The 18039-nt window shown below is 38.6% G+C and overlaps 1 pseudogene; it reads right to left on the minus strand.

Moving 5' to 3' along the window:
* Positions 1 to 18039, minus strand: part of LOC121323067 — a 44496-nt pseudogene that overhangs the window by 21328 nt on the left and 5129 nt on the right.

Here is an 18039-nt window from a genome sequence, read left to right on the forward strand (position 1 = left end):
ACACTTCATCATTTGATTAAGACATTAAATTGATATAGCTTCTTTTCCCATTAAAACTCACATCAATACAAACATTTTTAAAATTAAAAGTATTGTCTGTGGCATTCAAAAAATCAAGGAGTATAATATATATATATATATATATATATATATATATATATATATATATATATATATATATATATATATATAAAATCATGTGTCTCTATTTTTTATAGTTCTTTTTTGGTTCTCTCCCTGTGCAAAACAGGCATCGGGACTCCACCTTACCAGTATAATATCTAAACGTGTGTTTTGTTTCCTTATTGCAGTTTCTTTTAAACTATATTTTTCAACCAATTTATGAAGTGAGTTGGTTTTAGTAATGACTACTTGTAATTTCTCTCCCCCTTTGCAAGTGTGATTTTGGATAGGTTTACAAGATGCAGAGGAGATGGAAATTTTGGTCTGACACCCTTAGTAGTAATTCTTAGAGGTCCTTATACCCCTAGTGGTAATTTCTGAAAATTCAGGAGCTAGAATTCTCCTTGCCTTCTAAATTATCCTCTTCATCTTCTTCCTCCTCCTCCTCCTCCTCTCTTCTTTTTTCAGTCATCGCCTCTCTCTCAAATTCCTGGACACACTCTTCAAGGGTAGGGTCTGAGCCCTCAAGAACAGACTCTACCCCTTCCTGGCTATGTTCCTCACACTCCAGGGTAGCCTCACCTTCCTCTACCTTAGGCTACCTTAGGTTCTCCAGGTTCTGATGTCAGCTGGGTTGTGGCCGGATACTGCAAGGGAGCCGCTGCTTGGGCCTGCTTTGGGCTGTGCCTCACTTGCCTCCTCCAGGTGGTGTTTATAACGCAGCCAGTCTTCCCCCAGCTGGTCACGGAAGCTATCCATCTGTTCGATCTCCTTCTGGTGTCGTAGGACTATGTCTGTGAAAGGATGAGAAAACAAATCTTCAGCATTTGGAATCTTCAGCATTTCTTTATAAAAAGCTGGTAGCGTCAATTATCCGATCTTTAATCAACCGCACTGTCTAATGAACCGAACGCACCTGTAATCACGTGATGAATTACATGTGGTGTATTACCCACACAGCTGCTGCTAAAACTTTTAGCTGCCAAAAAAAGGAGCAGCAGACTGAGGAAAATGAAAGTTACAGAATTATTCAGACCACCAAAACCTTAGATGGAGCATTGTGTGCTTTAAATTGTTTTAATTTGCTTAACTGCAACAGTCACCTCTTTCTTGATTTTTCTTCTATTTCGTCAGTAAGGGCTGGAGATCTTGTCTATGTTATTGAGCAGCTCAGAAATTTTATTTTATTCATTTCAATTGCACATTATTACAATGCCTTATCAAAGTAACATTCTACTGATTTTTTGAAGTTTAATGATTCCTGAAGTTCTGTAATGTGTCAAAGGTGTACTGAATTGTATTCTTTGATGATTTTCAAAGTTTGGTATATGGTACGTTTAATTTTTTAAAGTATTTCATTACCTTAACTGTAGTTGTTGAAGTTTTATTGAATTGCATTAACTTAATGATTTGTAAAGCTTTGTAATTTTGTATACTTAATGTAATAGGATAGATTACTAGCTATATTACTAGATTTATATCATCTGTAGGTAGTACTTGTTTTTGTTAACTTTATTCTATACATTATTAAAGGTACAGTAATATTTATTAATACCTGTATGATTATCCATACAAATCGATTATGTGAACTAGTATCAGTCCCAATTAGTTTGGATAATTGACTCTCTACTGTAATAGGACTTTAGACGCTTTTATGGCAGTGGGTTCTATTTTAATGATCTAAACAGTGGTGGATCTAAAGACCACCACTCTTTAAATTACTATTAATTCTTCAAGGATGATTTATTGACCACTTTAATGGCATTACTACATATACTAAAAACGTGTACATTTCAAGAGACGAAGCATTAAGATCATTAAGATCCAGTTGTGATAAAACTGATAAGGAAAGCCTTTAGAAATCAGATAGGGAATGCCAATAAGATTTCACTGGATCAGCTGTCTGAAGTTAGCGTTTTAAAACAAATTCGATTATTGGCAGGTAACAACGATGTTGGCTCCGGACAATAAGCTACACACAGTATTTAGTAAGAAACTACCACAGCGAAGTTAGTGAAGCCCAATAAATGAACTTTAATTTTAAAACCAAATTTTATTAGTCAGTAAAGGCCTATACAATTAAAGTAGATGTTAAATCCTTGATTAACAAAAGTTTGTTCAATCCACGTAGTTCAATGGTATGTTGACTTGTATATAGGATGCATACAATTTACCTTGCATTACAAATAATAGTATTCCGCATTATATACAAATAATGAACCAGTTACTGACTGTGTTTTCTCAATTCTCAAGCTTAGAAAGCAAAGAAAGATCGGTTGTCCCTTCTCACATTTCACTATATTTTATAAAAGTGGGCTTACCAGGTGAGGTATACTGGCTCTTGTGATCATGGTCTGTGTCACTGGGTTCGGAAATACTGGCTCACCTTAATCTTGCTCTAAAAGAAGAATATGAATTTAATTCACACTTGGCCTCTAGATCACTGGTATTATCAGGCACACACTATATTGAGGATTAAGCTTTCAATTAAAGGATTGGAAATGTGTCTGGGAGGTGTTAACCTCTCTCAGACTGTTGAGCTCCAGCCGGGACAGGATTGAAGATTGTATCTCCCGAACCAGATGCTGATCTAAGGGTTTAAATCTCTCACTACGTAGTAACTTTACAGATAGCTACTCTAGATCCGGTGTTTTTAGTGGAGTTCTCTTTCCTGTTCTACAAGCTGCAGTTTTGCAGTTTGAAAGAATTAATAATAATTATAATTTTTTTAAATCTACCTTTTTGCAAGATTGCCATGTCCACCTTTCTTTCATGAATTCTGCCAGTTTCTGTGCGCAATACTTTTAAAAATTTGTTTGAAAGTACCAGCGAGATAGTTCAACACAGTCTACACACCTTTTCATTTCAAATGAAGCAACACATTACTGCATCAGATAATATATTGGATATTGAATTTGCCGTTCTTTTCTCAACTGGAATTATTCATATTTTAAAAAAGGTAAAACAGTGTTTAAAGTAGAAACTTTTCTAAAATAAGAAATTTAAAAAATAAGTGATTTCCGTAGATGTTAAAACTTCATACTGCTCTCGCCAAGACAAGCACCAACTAAGACATAGCTTTACAGTAAACTAATGTGATCCATCTGCATCACCATCCATTTGCATTCCATCGGATGATTTAGATATCCTTCTGCCTGGTGTTGATGGCTGAAGTGTAATGCTCGCTCCAGGGATCAGCTTATTTTGCCTCCCCAGAGCATCAGCACACGCAACGGCTGCGATTCTGGCTCGGGGGATCAACCACATCGCGGTCTCCCCAGCGCATCAGCATGACAACCGTCTGGATTGAGCTAAGTAGGGTACATCTCTGGAGTCTTCAAGTGGGCACCCTCTGTCCTCTGTGTTTCGTCGACTAGCCCATGGCACTTCAAGAGGGCTCAACAGTGATTCTGGCATCCCAGCACCATCCCTCTCCTTCCCCCACTCAACTCAGCCCAGCTTACTTATCTGTACATCAGCGTTGCTTTCTTTCTCTTGTGCTTGAGATCCCCAGCCAGAATCTTTCTGACTCAACCGCAAGTTGCTGCTCCTTTCTGCTGCTTCAGATAAGTTCTTCACTCTTGGCCACTGAACCTGACAGCTCTGAGAAACTGGGTTGTAGAGTGTGCCACAAATCCTCGACAACCCACCTCCACTGGGTAAACCAGGACTCTCCATCCTTGCTTTTCCACTTCAGCAGCTAGTTGAGCATACCGAACTTCCTCTCATACGCCTCATCCACAGCATCCTCCCATGGCACTGTTAACTCTACCAGATGAAAAAGGCGTGCTGATCAAGACCACAAAACAATGTCTGGTCGAAGGGTAGTGGTGGCAATCTCAGGTGGAAAAATAAGCCATTGACCAACATCTGCCAGTATTTTCCAGTCTCTAGCAGCTTCCAGCTGTCCTGGGCGAAGTGGTTTTAACACCTTTTCTTGGTGGTTGCTCTCCTGGATGGAGGAATATTGTCTTTTGTTTGTAATGCTTTGATGGAACTGGTGGCAAATTATTGGTGATGTTACGCATGTCTTCCAAAGCTAAGTCCAAACATCGCAGCATCTGGCTATGGCGTCAAGTAAACCGTTCATGGCTAAGACCCACCTTACATCCTGTGAAAATGTGCCTTAATGTTGCAGGTGATGAACACAAAGGACATGAGGGATCCTCACCCACTCAGAGGTTTAGGTTCTGTGGTGATGGGAGAACATCATATGTTGATCTGATGAGGAAACTGATCCTGCTCTGTTCCATTCTCCATGGATCTTGCTAGCCAATCTTGTGTTGTTCCATACTCTCCCATCTCATCCATTCTCCCTGCTTGGCCTGGGTCCAGCCTTTAAACACCTCATTCTATCCTCCTGCTTTTGCATCTTGTTGACTACCAGTCACCTCCGTTGAGTTGGGGTTGCCTTGTGCCATGTAGGAGGAACTGAACTGAGACCAAGACCCTTCCTTCCATGCTGAACTTTCCCCACAATATCACCAATTCGAACGGTAGCCTTTGTATCTTCCACAGCTTTCTTTGCTGCCCACTTTTTTCCAGTTTTCAACACAGGTACTGCCTCCCTTACACATTTTGAGTTTCAATTTGCCCAGTAAAGCGCAGCTGTCTAGGCTCTTCAACCCTTCCGATGCTTATTGTCTAACTTCTCAAACATGAACTGTGTCCTTTAGATCCCCATCGTACCATCTCCCAAAACCTTTCACTGGCTTCTCGGACACTGATGGTACTGCCTCACCATTAATGTAGCACCTTTTATCTACTACTTTACCTTTAATTATAGAGATGCTCCTTGACTTAGTAGGCTTGAATTGCATTCATGCCCATTCAATGTTATTGCTTAATTTGCCCAATAACCAATTAGTGCAGGCTACTGTTGTAGTCATGGTTGTCATGTCATCCATGTATCCATGACTGGTGGTAGTTGCATTCCAGAAGCCACGCGTTCTCCTCCCACTACCCATTTTGATGCCTGTGGCAAAGTGCCCGCCCCTGTGTGTATTTTGTGTTATATGTTGTGTGTTAATGTTGGTGTATAGTCATTGGTACACGAGATATAAACGGGTCTGTGTAACACGAGTGTTTAAAATGTATATTTGTATTTAGGCACGAGGATTGCACAGCATTTCACGTGCAAGTAAAAAGTAATGATATATGAGCACGGGGAATTGCATTTTATTAATTCACATGCAGTTGTACCACGACTCCAATTGAATGATTGATTAGCAATCGAGTCTCGGTACAGCTGCATAAAAGCTGCATGTTTTCACTCACTCAGAGTTGTGTGTTCGGTGAGTGGAGAACAGGATTGGAGACAGAGGTAATGATAAAATAATAATGTAAAGTAAAATAGAAGCTCATCGTGTTTCTCTGTGTAGTCTGTTTTGTTTGTCTGTTTGTTTTGGTGAATGTGCAGTGTCCTGTTTCTGTTTGTTACAACCTTTTTATTTACTGTTCTGTTAATTCATTAAATGCTGAGCGCAAGCATGCGCTCAGCTCCACCCAACTCCACCTCTCTCTTTGTTTGTTTCTCTGGTTCCTGTTTCTGGTTTGACGTCCCCCACTCCAGCCGTCTTTGTGACATGCCCTAATAATTACTTCCATTGCCATGGTAAAAGCCAGTGGAGAAATGGTGCATCCTGCCATTATTAAATATATCATACTTCCATTCAACAGGTAGTGGTATTGGGCAAGATGAAGAATTATATGGGTTTCTCCAATAGTAACTTCCACATTCATTCACATGGTCGTGTGTTATGGATACCTTGGATTTCTTGCGGATGAGCCTTTCTGCTCTACTTTTACTCTGGGACATACTGTCACTCAGGTCGCCTCCTCCACTGGACACTTCCTGGATCCCCTTCTCAGACAGCATCACTTCCTGAGAGGAGCTTCGTAGCGCCCGGCCAATCAGCTGACATTGTTTCGGCAGCACCTGGAATGGAAGAGGAATAACAACTAAAGTGAGTACAGGTTCTTACCAACGTCGTCTCCGTTGATGTCTTTAGCAACAAAATAATTTGTCAGCTTTTAACCTGGTCTCCTTGTGTTGTGTGTCATGGTAAAAACTGTAATGGAGTGGCACATATTTTCCTTAATTGCTTGACTTTACAAATATAAAGCTGCAAGAATGTCTTTAGCAAGACTCATTACAATTGGGTAAGTGGTCCCCTTAATGAAAGCAATTCACTGTTCAGACAGACAACTTCCACACAGATTATGATACACTCAACAACTTGTCCTTAGCAAAGTTCATCACAAATGGACAAGTGGTTCTCTAGATATATGCATGACATATCTACCTGCAGACAAATTACTGTCTGTATGTGGTGGAGTGTCCCGTCCCTTTATGTTTATTAGTGTTTTATGTTGTATGTAGTGTGTTAATGTTGGTGTGTATGTATAAAATACACAGGATATAAATATGGGTTATGAGCAAGAGCAAAATGTATGTTTGTATTTAGGCACGAGGACTGCACAACACTACACGTGAAGGTAAAATGTAATATGTGAGCACCGGGAATTGCACTTTTATTAATTCAGGTGCAGTTGTACCAAGACTCCAATTGAATGACTGATTAGCAATCGAGTCTCGGTACAGCTGCATAAAAGCAGCATGTTTTCACTCACTCCGGGTTGGGTGTTCGTGAGTGGAAAACGGGTGGGGAGAACGAGAAAACAAAAAGTGAAGTAAAACTAAATAAATAATTAATTTAACTCACCGTGTTTGTTTGTCCACTGTTTGTTTACTGTTTCCTTGTTTTGTTCGTCTATTTTATTTGGCGTCAAGTGCGTGTGCCATTTTGTTTAAACCATTTTGTTTCATTAAAACACTGAGCACAGTCATTGTGTCTCAGTTTCAATCCCAGTACTGCCTGCTTGTGTTATTCTTTCTGGTCTGCCGTCACCCCTACAGCCAGCCTGTTCACACTGTACTATACCTGTCTCCAAGGATACGTGTGAAACAGATGCATACTTTGATTTAAGAGTACAATATTAGCACCATGAAATGATTTATGAAATATTTGGTGCTGATAATGTAAAAAAAAACTTTGCTCACCGCTAATTCAGAGAACGACAGAGTACTCCCATCCAACTTGAGCTGCAAATGAAATAGATCTTCAGTAAGGATGATTTTAAACCCTGGCAAATCAGGAAGAAACCTTTTAAAAAGTTTATTTTTAATTTTTATGGGGAACTGTTCTCTGCTTTTAATGGTTGCTAAAATCACAGGACAAAGATTACAACAGTTTAATGCACGTCCATTGATATCAAAGGATTTCATTATATATATATATATATATATATATATATATATATATATATATATATATATATATATATATATATATATATATATAGTACTGTGCAAAAGTTTTAGGCAGGTGTGAAAAAATGCTGTAAAGTAAGAATGCTTTCAAAAATAGACATGTTAATAGATTATATTTATCAATTAACTAAATGCAAAGTGAGTGAACAGAAGAAAAATCTAAAATAAATCCATGTTTGGTGTGACCACCCTTTGCCTTCAAAACAGCATCAATTCTTCTACGTACACTTGCACAAAGTCAGAGATTTTGTAGGCATATAGTCAGGTATATGATTAAACAATTATACCAAGCAGGTGCTAATGATCATCAATTCAACATGTAGGTTGAAACACAATCATTAACTGAAACAGAAACAGCTGTGTAGGAGGAATAAAACTGGGTGAGGAACAGCCAAACTGTCAAAAGTCATACACCATGGCAAGACTGAGCACAGCAACAAGACACACGGTAGTTAGTTATACTGCATCAGCAAGGTCTCTCCCAGGCAGAAATTTCAAGGCAGACAGGGGTTGCCAGATGTGCTGTCCAAGCTCTTTTGAAGAAGCACAAAGAAATGGGCAACGTTGAGGACCATAGACGCAGTGGTCAGCCAAGGAAACTTACTGCAGCAGATGAAAGTCACATCATGCTTACTTCCCTTCACAATCGGATGATGTCCAGCAATGCCATCACCTCAGAATTGGCAGAAAACAGTGGGACCCTGGTACACCCATCTACTGTCTGGAGAAGTCTGGTCAAAAATGGCCTTCATGGAAGACTTGCGGCCAGAAAGCCATACCTCCGACGTGGAAACAAGGCCAAGTGACTCAATTATGCACAAAAACACAGGAACTGGGGTGCAGAAAAATGGCAGCAGGTGCTCTGGACTGATGAGTCAAAATTTGAAATATTTGGCTGTAGCAGAAGGCAGTTTGTTCACCGAAGGACTGGAGAGTGGTACACGAATGAGTGTCTGCAGGCAATAGTGAAGCATGGTGGAGGTTCCTTGCAAGTTTGGGGCTGCATTTCTGCAAATGGAGTTGGGGATTTGGTCAGAATTAATGGTCTCCTCAATAATGAGAAGTACAGGCAGATACTTATCCATCATGCAATACCATCAGGGAGGCATCTGATTGGCCCCAAATTTATCTGCAGCATGACAACGACCCCAAACATACAGCGAAAGTCATTAAGAACTATCTTCAGCGTAAAGAAGAAGAAGGAGTCCTGGAAGCGATGGTATGGCCCCCAAAGAGCCCTGATCTCAACATCATCGAGTCTGTCTGGGATTACATGAAGAGAGAGAAGCAACTGAGGCTGTCTAAATCCACAGAAGAACTGTGGTTAGTTCTCCAAGATGTTTGGGCCAACCTACCTGCTGAGTTCCTTCAAAAACTGTATGCAAGTGTACCTAGAAGAATTGATGCTGTTTTGAAGGCAAAGGGTGGTCACACCAAATATTGATTTGATGTAGATTTTTCTTCTGTTCACTCACTTTGCATTTTGTTAATTGATAAATATAAACTATTAACATGTCTATTTTTGAAAACATTCTTACTTTACAGCATTTTTTCACACCTGCCTAAAACTTTTGCACAGTACTGTGTGTGTGTGTATATATATATATATATATATATATATCAACTAAGATATATATATATATAAATATATATAATATATATGTAGTATGTGTATCTATATATATACATGTATTATATATGTATGTACATACATACACATTTAAAAAGGTATTAATATATTTATATAGCTATAATATTTACATATATATATATATATATTATATATAATATTTATATATCTACTTATTTATTATTTATTAATAATTTATTATTATTTATTGTTTTATTTATATATCTACTTATTTATTGTTACCTGTTTTAGGCAAATCTGAGGCAATATATTGATGCAAGCATTCAGATCATATAGCCAAGCATTAAACCTGAATCTGTATGTGAAGGGGCAGTGTACCGTACAGATAACCCCAAGTCCCAGTCTGTGTGCTCCATACTCACTGAGCAGAGTACAGTAAAAAGCAGATACTCACTTTGAGGAAGGCTGCTTTTGGAGAAATGTGTCTGACAGTGGTGGCTCGGTGAGTGCTATGGAAGTACAGCGGATTTCCCTCCAGGTTAAGCTGATATAATAAAAAGATACTTATTAGGACTTCATTTTGAGAAACTACAAAACCAGCATCTTCATTTAAAAAAAAAAAAAAAAAAAAAACATAAGTATATAAAGCAACTGCTACAGACGAGCACAGTAGTTCATTGTGTCTTAAATTTCCAGATGTAACAGTCATTTGGACGTCCTAGCTTACTTTGGTGTTAAAGAATTTCCGTAACTGGGCCCCTAAAGACACAACGCTCAATTAGAACTTTCAAACGGCAGCTACAACATAATAGTCTACTGCAATGTGTTCAGTATCCATCAGACTCTCTGGAGTCTTCAAGGAGCGTCTTACGTCCTCTGTGTTTCATCAACTAGCCTACGACACATCAAGAAAGCTCGACAGTGATTCTGGCGTCTCAGCATCACCCCCTTAGGGGTTCTAATTTTAATTGTTTTGTATTTGATTGAAACATCATGAAACCTATTTATTGTGTAACAGGATGCAGTGGGTTTTCTATGTGAATTTATCCTCTCGTTCTGACCAGTTGCGTGGGACTGAGATATCGAACAGTAATACAGAAATGGTGGAAATCTAACACTTTATCTTCAACTTTTGTATTTAAGCCACATATATTCTAATTATCTAACTATTCAATCAGCATCATACAACATAAAGTATCTTTCATTTAGAAAGCCAAATTGTGCTAAACTCAGTAACAAGTATACATTGTTATTTACTTACCTGTTACAACTTTATGACCTCACACTTTTAGAATGAATCAGAATGACTTTTATAGTAAGAAGATTGCTACACATCCTTCAGGATAGGTTGGATACGATAAACCTTCAAATTGCTGGCTTTCTTGCCCCTCCACCGCAGGATTTAATCAGACTCAAACAATACATGAAAAGCTACTGCATTAAGCCCCTGCACTGCAAGCTGGTGACCAACTACAAAGCTCAGCTCAAGGGAAGAATCATTAAATACAGTTGTGAAGGACAGTAACTCAAAGCAGTCTGCATCATGGCCCGAGGTTAAATAAACTGCACACCATCAATTTAACTTAATTGAGAATTATCATAGAATGCAGTTGTGCCCCATATGTGAAATCAGCCTATACAGTAGAAACATTACAGCAGCCATATTAGGAAGAGTTGGGGGTGCCGCTAAACTGAAAAGAAAATACAAGCTCTCTTCCAGGGGAGTACCATTGAGCACCTTTGAGAACCATGGTATACAAATCCAACATCTAAAAGTGCAAGCGAGTCTCTTGACATTATTTCTGTCTGCAAATGTAAAAACATATTTTATAAGTCAAGTAGCTTCATTTTAATTGCGTATTGAATGGTGGTTGAAATCATTCTCAGTGATTCCAGGGTTGTCTTGCTCCATTACAGAGTTAATATAATGTTTTTCTAAATTTTACTAGGGTTTGAGCTGGCTTTCAACTTGTCTGGAAAATGCTAAGTGGCAAGACTGAATAGACTACCTCACTCTGGGTGCAGTGTTCTAGTCTGGGAGTGACTCACCTTATTGAGACAGTGTAGCTGTGAGAGGGGGGCAAGCTGGGTGTGCTCCATAAGGAGGTTATACGCCAGGTCGAGGTGCTGTAGAGAGGAGAGGTGCTCCACCCCTGCAACATGAACATAATATCACAAGCCCCGACAAGCACAGTCAATTTCCTCTTGTCCATCACTCATACTTGGGATGATTGCAGTCTTTTACGATGTGACTTTCGCAATCGAAAAAAGTGGCACCATTTTTGGCACTTATATTAAAGGGTAAGTAGCCTCATATTGCAATTCTTACTACACGATAATGATTCAACTGTGCAGGATCTTAATAATATCACATTCAAATGTACAGACCTAACTTTCGCATACCTCATTTCATTGTACCTTTATTGTGAGTAGTAATGTTAATAAGTTGGTCTGTAAGTCACCCCTGGGAAAAAGACACCAGTAGGATTAATACAGTTAGAGAGCACCTGTATTAGGATCCGCCACGGTTTACATAATTTAAATAGATCCCTGTGTGTCTGAGCAAAGCAGCGCGACATTTTAAATGCATGCCAAATGAGAAAGCTTTTATCGCTGAATATACAAAGTGTATTAAAAAATTAATCAAAAATAGCATATGGTTAATAAAAGGCTCCAGGTATTGAAGGGTTTCTATAGCTGCTACTACCCCTCCCCTCTTTACCCCTCACCCCTTACCATTGATGCTCTCCAGTTCATTGTTGCGGAGGATGAGGGTGACCAGCTTGGCTCGACAGCTGGGACTGAGCGTTGCCACTTCGGTTAGAAAATTGTACCCCAAATTCAAATGCTTCAACTCACAGAGGGGCTGCAAACAACAGCAGAAAAAAAAGGTATTGCAACAAATTCTGGTTTAAGTTTCCAAACACCCTCTTTACCAGGATTCCATGTTTCTTAACAATTCCACTTAATCCACATAAACACTTAATTCATTATATTCAGTGTTTATTTTTGTTTAAACATTTTATTTATTTTAGTTTTCTTTAAATAAAACGGCGCACGTGCCACTGCACCGTACCCGTCTGTTGTTGTTCCTCCATCTGGTCTGAGTGACCGCAACGCCATTTCCTGCCACACACTGTTATAGGCAGTCGCTGTAACGTCTGTCGCTGTGATGTCATAGCGCTGTTATAGGCAGCCGCTGTAACGTCCGTCACGATAATGTTGTAGCGCTGTTACGGGCAGTCGCTGTAATATCTGTCACAGTAATGGCCCCTGCAATTATGTCAGCGTGGTTTTGGACTCGCGTGATGTCATGATACGCTCAAAAAGATGCTCATGTATGTTGAAAACAGGTGAGTGGAGAACTACGATATAATATCGGGAACAATAATACTTGAACAAACAGGGTTTTCCATGTTTGAAATTTTTTTTCAAAATCCAACTGAATATTGTTTCACTTTAAATTACCAAAGAAAAAAATCTAAAATTAGTACCATATTACAGTACAAAAATCTCTCGAATAAAAAAAAAAAATACAAAAAAAAAAACCTTGTACCTTATCAAATTACTTAAAGGAGAGAAACAATCCTGCCATAGAGAACAACTGTGTCTATGCCTATTTTAGCAAAACAATACTAAAACAATGGAAATATCACCCCATTGCTAGTATACTAACGAGTAAATAGTCAGTGCACTCTTGGATTTTATTGTGACTCAGATCTAAGGACTTCAGAACATTCAGTAAACTCTTAAAGAAAAAGAAAAAGGAAGTTGCCATTTCAACTGTCATGTATAGAAGCAGAGTTAAAAGATCACAATATGACATCAGTTCAAATAAGTGGGCCTGCAAGACTGAAGTCAGTTAACAATAGAACAAAATAATAAACTCACAATGTTAGAGCAACAAAACTCAGAACTAAGGCTGGAAAGATTTAAATAACAAACAAAAATACCAAAACATAGAATTTAACAAAAGGTTTCAAGTAAATGTCCTATTGTATGAGCATCCATTTTCACATCTACACCAAATGTTTAGTTTTGTTTTGTTTTTTTAAATCCAGTTTACAAAACAACTGCTTAGTGACTTTAGGCTGTCTAAATGCCAAAATAACCCAGACCTATTAATTCCAGAAATCTCAATTCCGCCATGGTCGCGAATTGCTACAAGAAACAGGGTACTAGTCCTAAAAAAGTGTGACAATCACTGGCATAACACCTTATATTCACAGCAGCAAGTGCTTTTAATATACATATTACTAACTGTGGCATAGCCCCAAGACAGAAAAAAACACACCCTATCCTATATTTGCAATTTGGTATGCAGCTGGAAAACCAAGAAGAGAAAATGCAGCTTAACCTTTTACAGATAGTGTGACCATCAAAAGATAGCTTAACCAACGACTGGTGCAGGATGACATATCTGAGTATTGTTCATCCTGTAGGCCCTTCCTTACCAGCGAGTTGTCGAGTGCAGTGATCGAGTTATAGCTGAAATTTAATGTGTGCAGTTCAAGCCAGGGCAAGGCAGAACTCAGATCACCTCCACATGAAGAAATTAGCTCCTGTATGGGAGGGAAACAAAAACAAGCAAGATAAAGACTCAACTGTATACCACAGTTTTTTATCCTTACTGTTATTCGCAGTTGTTCTGAGAAGTGCCATTGCTTGAAAATTGTGTATTGTTGACTTGTTTGTTTTGCTTTAATATGACCTGGGAACATTCTCTGAATCGCATACCCCCTTACTTCTTTGTTTTTTCAATGTGCAATTTTACTGCAGGTTTATTTGAGTAATACTTAATGCCCTTTCACACAGGCATGCTCTAACTGGGTCGAAACCTACCCGCGTCAGGACCCGCTGTCATGTGGGTCAGCTATGTGATTTCACACTACTTTTGATAAAGCACGATTGACCTGGGTGACAGACGCAAGTACACAATGCACGTATCAAAACACCGGAAGCAACTTGTTACGGATGCTTCCATCAAAGCTTCTCTGGATTGAACCGTCGGCCCAAATGTTGAAAAGTGCAAATGTTTCTTCATCCCTGCTGCAATCTGGCTCACGGTGTGTCTCAATCAACAAAAATACGGCTAAACAGAATAAACAGAAAAGTTCCTTGTGGAAGTGAAACCTTCATGCAGGAATGGCTATTTGTTATTTCCTCGGCTTATGAACGGCCATCATGCATTTTGTCTCGCTCAATTTGGGTCAAAGTGCATCAACCCACATCCTGACGTGTTGTGACCCGGGTACCACTGAGGTATATGGTTTCATACTCACAAGATTGTGACCCAAGTAGCCAGAACCCAGGTAGAAGTGCCAGTGTGAAAGGGGCTTTAGATGCATCAATTTAATGACCATTATAATAACACTATGTTAAGACAATCTAATATACTATCCAGTCTGCATTATACTCACTAGATCAGATTCGGCAGTAACTGACAGAATGTTATTGTTTTGATTTGTACAGCAATGTAAGAGAGATGTCGAAAATATGGGAATCCACTATCAGAATGGGAAGTGCAAGAGACAAAGTAGTTTCAAGTAGTTCTGGCAAAGTAGTTTCACGTTAGAGTAATATTCCAAGTCAAAAATACTCAATATCTAAGCAACAACACTTAAAACGATTGCAAATATCATAAAAAGGTAAGAGAAAGTCAAATAAAACTAATTGCTCTTCAAGCATTATTTTGCAATATGTCGGCCCACAAGTGGGAAAAATCAAAGAACTAAGTCACCCGTCTGACTAAACTAGTACCTAACACATTATTATCAAGAATATTAAGGAATAAAAAAATACATTCTTTAAAGTCCATAAATCTAGTAATTCCAGTAAATCACACCTAATATGTATTTTCATCAATCAGTAGACTCACGCTACGATGAACCTGTTTTTAATTTTTTTAAAAAGCTATAAGATGAACAAAATGTACTGCTCACTAATGGATCTCATTGCCAGCATATCAAATTCCCAGAAGCCTCCTGCTTTGTCTCTACTTCTCTGCTCTTTCTAAGAATCTCAGGTTTTCTATATCTTTGCATTCCTTTAAGAAACCTCTAGAAGTGGAATGCAGGGTTGTGACAGAAGTTCAGCAATAAAAATATCTTCAAGGAACAACCTGTAAAATCTGTTCAATACTGACCATAAACGTGTGTATCTTCTGTATAAAACAAATGTGAATTTACAAAATTACACCAATTATATTAGGTAAGATTTACTCGAACAGAAATATTTTCAGAATAGCTGAATAAATAGGATTATAAAATGTTGTTTGGAAGCACAGAGCTTATTTATTTTGCTATGGGTAGTGTTAATAATGTGTAAATGGGTAGGTCAGTACCATCTTTCACGAACAGCCAGAAATGTATTAACACAGACCACAGTCTGGAAACCTGCAATGCACTCAGTTTATAGTTTGGATATTTCTAGTTCTAATTGCTTGAAAAAAAAAAAAAAATTCTGCAGGAGTACATGTAGAAGAGAAACTGGAAGAATGCAACTCACCTCCAGGGAATGGACGCTCTTGGAGCAGATGAAGACCTCAAGCTGGGAGTACACAGCTCTCAGTCCCTCCAGGCAGTGTGGGGGGATCCGCTTCACCTGGGAGAGCAAAGAAAACAGCAAACTCTCTAATCAGCTCTGAGACTGTCCAGGGTCAAACACATGTACCAAACGTTAAGACAGTAACTCAAAATGTATTGTTTCAATGCAGTTATTTCAACTGCATTGAAACATGGCAGCCACATTATGGTCTGCAACAGATTTCTAAACATTCCCTTCAAATATGAAGTCGCTACCTCAAATGTTTTCTGAGATCAGAGGAAGACTTTATAAAATTATAATACTGACAAAAAAGTAAAATTTTTCTTGTACAATATCTAAGATCGAAATTGAGAGAATAACAGAATGCACCTGTGGACTGGTTAAGAAGCCAATATCTGAAAGCGTTAGGTGGTCATCCAGACAGCAAAAAGTCACATGATCCAAATATGGCAGTCATTTTAGGTCACAGGTGAAAGTGCTGTTAGAATTTGCCTGAGGAGTTGCCACGACACTGAAAATATTAGCAGTTGTTGGTGTGGTGACTTCATGCTTAATTAACAGATTAATTCAAGAGAAGAAAAGTGGAGTGAGTGATAATATAGCTAGTGTTACGAAGCAAGAAAATGCATTAAAAAAATCTTGGGAAGCACTTTTTAAATTCTGGTTAATCAACACCTTGTTTTTGACTGCTATACTTGAAAGAAAAAAGCTTGTACCTCAGTCAGATGGATACATCACTTTCCTTGTTTAGAAAACAAAAATCAAAGATCTGACTGTACCTCCAAGTATTTGAGAGACTTGAATGGGAAAATTTTTCACTGTTGATAGAAGCTTTGACTCACTAGAGTTAAAAAGCTGCATAAAAAAACAAAGACAAGTTCTTAAACTTATTTTTTATTTACTGAAGACTTCACAACCTAATAGCGCCCGCCACCTGCTGGCAGCTGGAGTTATTGAAGTATTCCCTCCACACAGTGTGTGTGTGTGTGTGTGTGTGTGTGTGTGTGTGTGTGTGTGTGTGTGTGTATGTATGTATGTATGTATGTATGTATGTATGTATATATGTATGTATATATATATATATATATATATATATATTCGTATGAGCTTAACATGATAGCCTACAGCACTCAGTATTCCCAGGTGGTCTCCCATCCAAGTACTAACCAAGCCCAACATTGCTTTGCTTAAGCATTGCATGGTAAGTTCGATTTGAAGAGCTTTTTGCCTTCAGATACGTTGCCCAGGGGTCACTATGAGGAAGTAGCTCTTCTTGACCTCCCCCCTCCACACAGTCACTAACTAACAGTTACTAACTCCTCTACCAAAAAGAAAGGCATCCCCAATTCTGTGTCATCAAGACATTTAAATAATAATATTTAATCAAAGACTAGCAAACTAATGTACTGCGCTATAAAGACATGTGAAATTTAGTTTTTTTTTTTTTTAAATTGTTATCTTTTTCACAGCTATCAATGAGCAATTCAGGAGCATAGTCTACATTCAAAATATGTCCCCCTCCCCCTCCCCACACATACAGAATTCAAATTTCCTGAAGGTTTGGAGTCTGTGCCCTGAAGATTGTGGACATTCTGTTAACCTGCTGAATACCTTGAGGGAGATGGTCTTCTGCAGCATGTCGAAGAGAAACTGCACCTGCAGCATGGAGGCTGGGTCGGCCGGGTGGGAAGGCAGAGCCAGGAACCCATGCTGGTGTTTCCGTGACAGAAGGTGTTGCTCAAACAGGTGGGTGAGGTGCTGGAGGCCTTCAGCCTGGAGAGTCAGGGTGCTGGTGCCCTCCAAGACTGTGTCTCCTACAGGGAGAAACATAGGCCTCAGCATAGCCTCCATTTTTATTTGTACATTTTTATTTTACTGGGCTTTCTTACCAAACTATGGTAACTCTACCATTATTTCCCCTTGGGCATTTATTTTATTTTTTGGTTTATACACAAGTATTAAAGAGTAATGTTATGTCATGTCACATGTTCCGTTTGTTGTTTACAATCAGTTTGTATATCGTTTGCTGTTTCAGTCCTCTCATCCTGGTCACTCAGAAGTTTAAAGCACCCCTGTTTCCCCCAAGAGAGCTCTCAGGATCATGTCTAACCTACAAGAAGGCCCTACTTCTAGTACAGTCATGTGCAACCATAAGAAATACGCCTGCAACACTCTCCTAGTGGATGTAAGAAACACGGCACATGTGTTCCATGTATTATTGAGATATGTACTTACTGATGTACAGTACAATAATAGTTACACTCTGGTATACTAGAAGTACTTGGAAGTTATACATGATTCTGTTTTCAACTGGGGACTCACTGTGTCTGCTGGTTTTCATTCCAACTGAGTTCCCAATTACTTAACTAGACCTTTAATTGAAATGATAATTTGCTTAATTAGGCTTTCTTAATTGTTTTCACAGTTGCAGAGTTCAAGTTACTAA

This window comes from Polyodon spathula, chromosome 11, assembly GCF_017654505.1.
Source record: "Polyodon spathula isolate WHYD16114869_AA chromosome 11, ASM1765450v1, whole genome shotgun sequence".
Lineage (NCBI taxonomy): Eukaryota > Metazoa > Chordata > Actinopteri > Acipenseriformes > Polyodontidae > Polyodon > Polyodon spathula.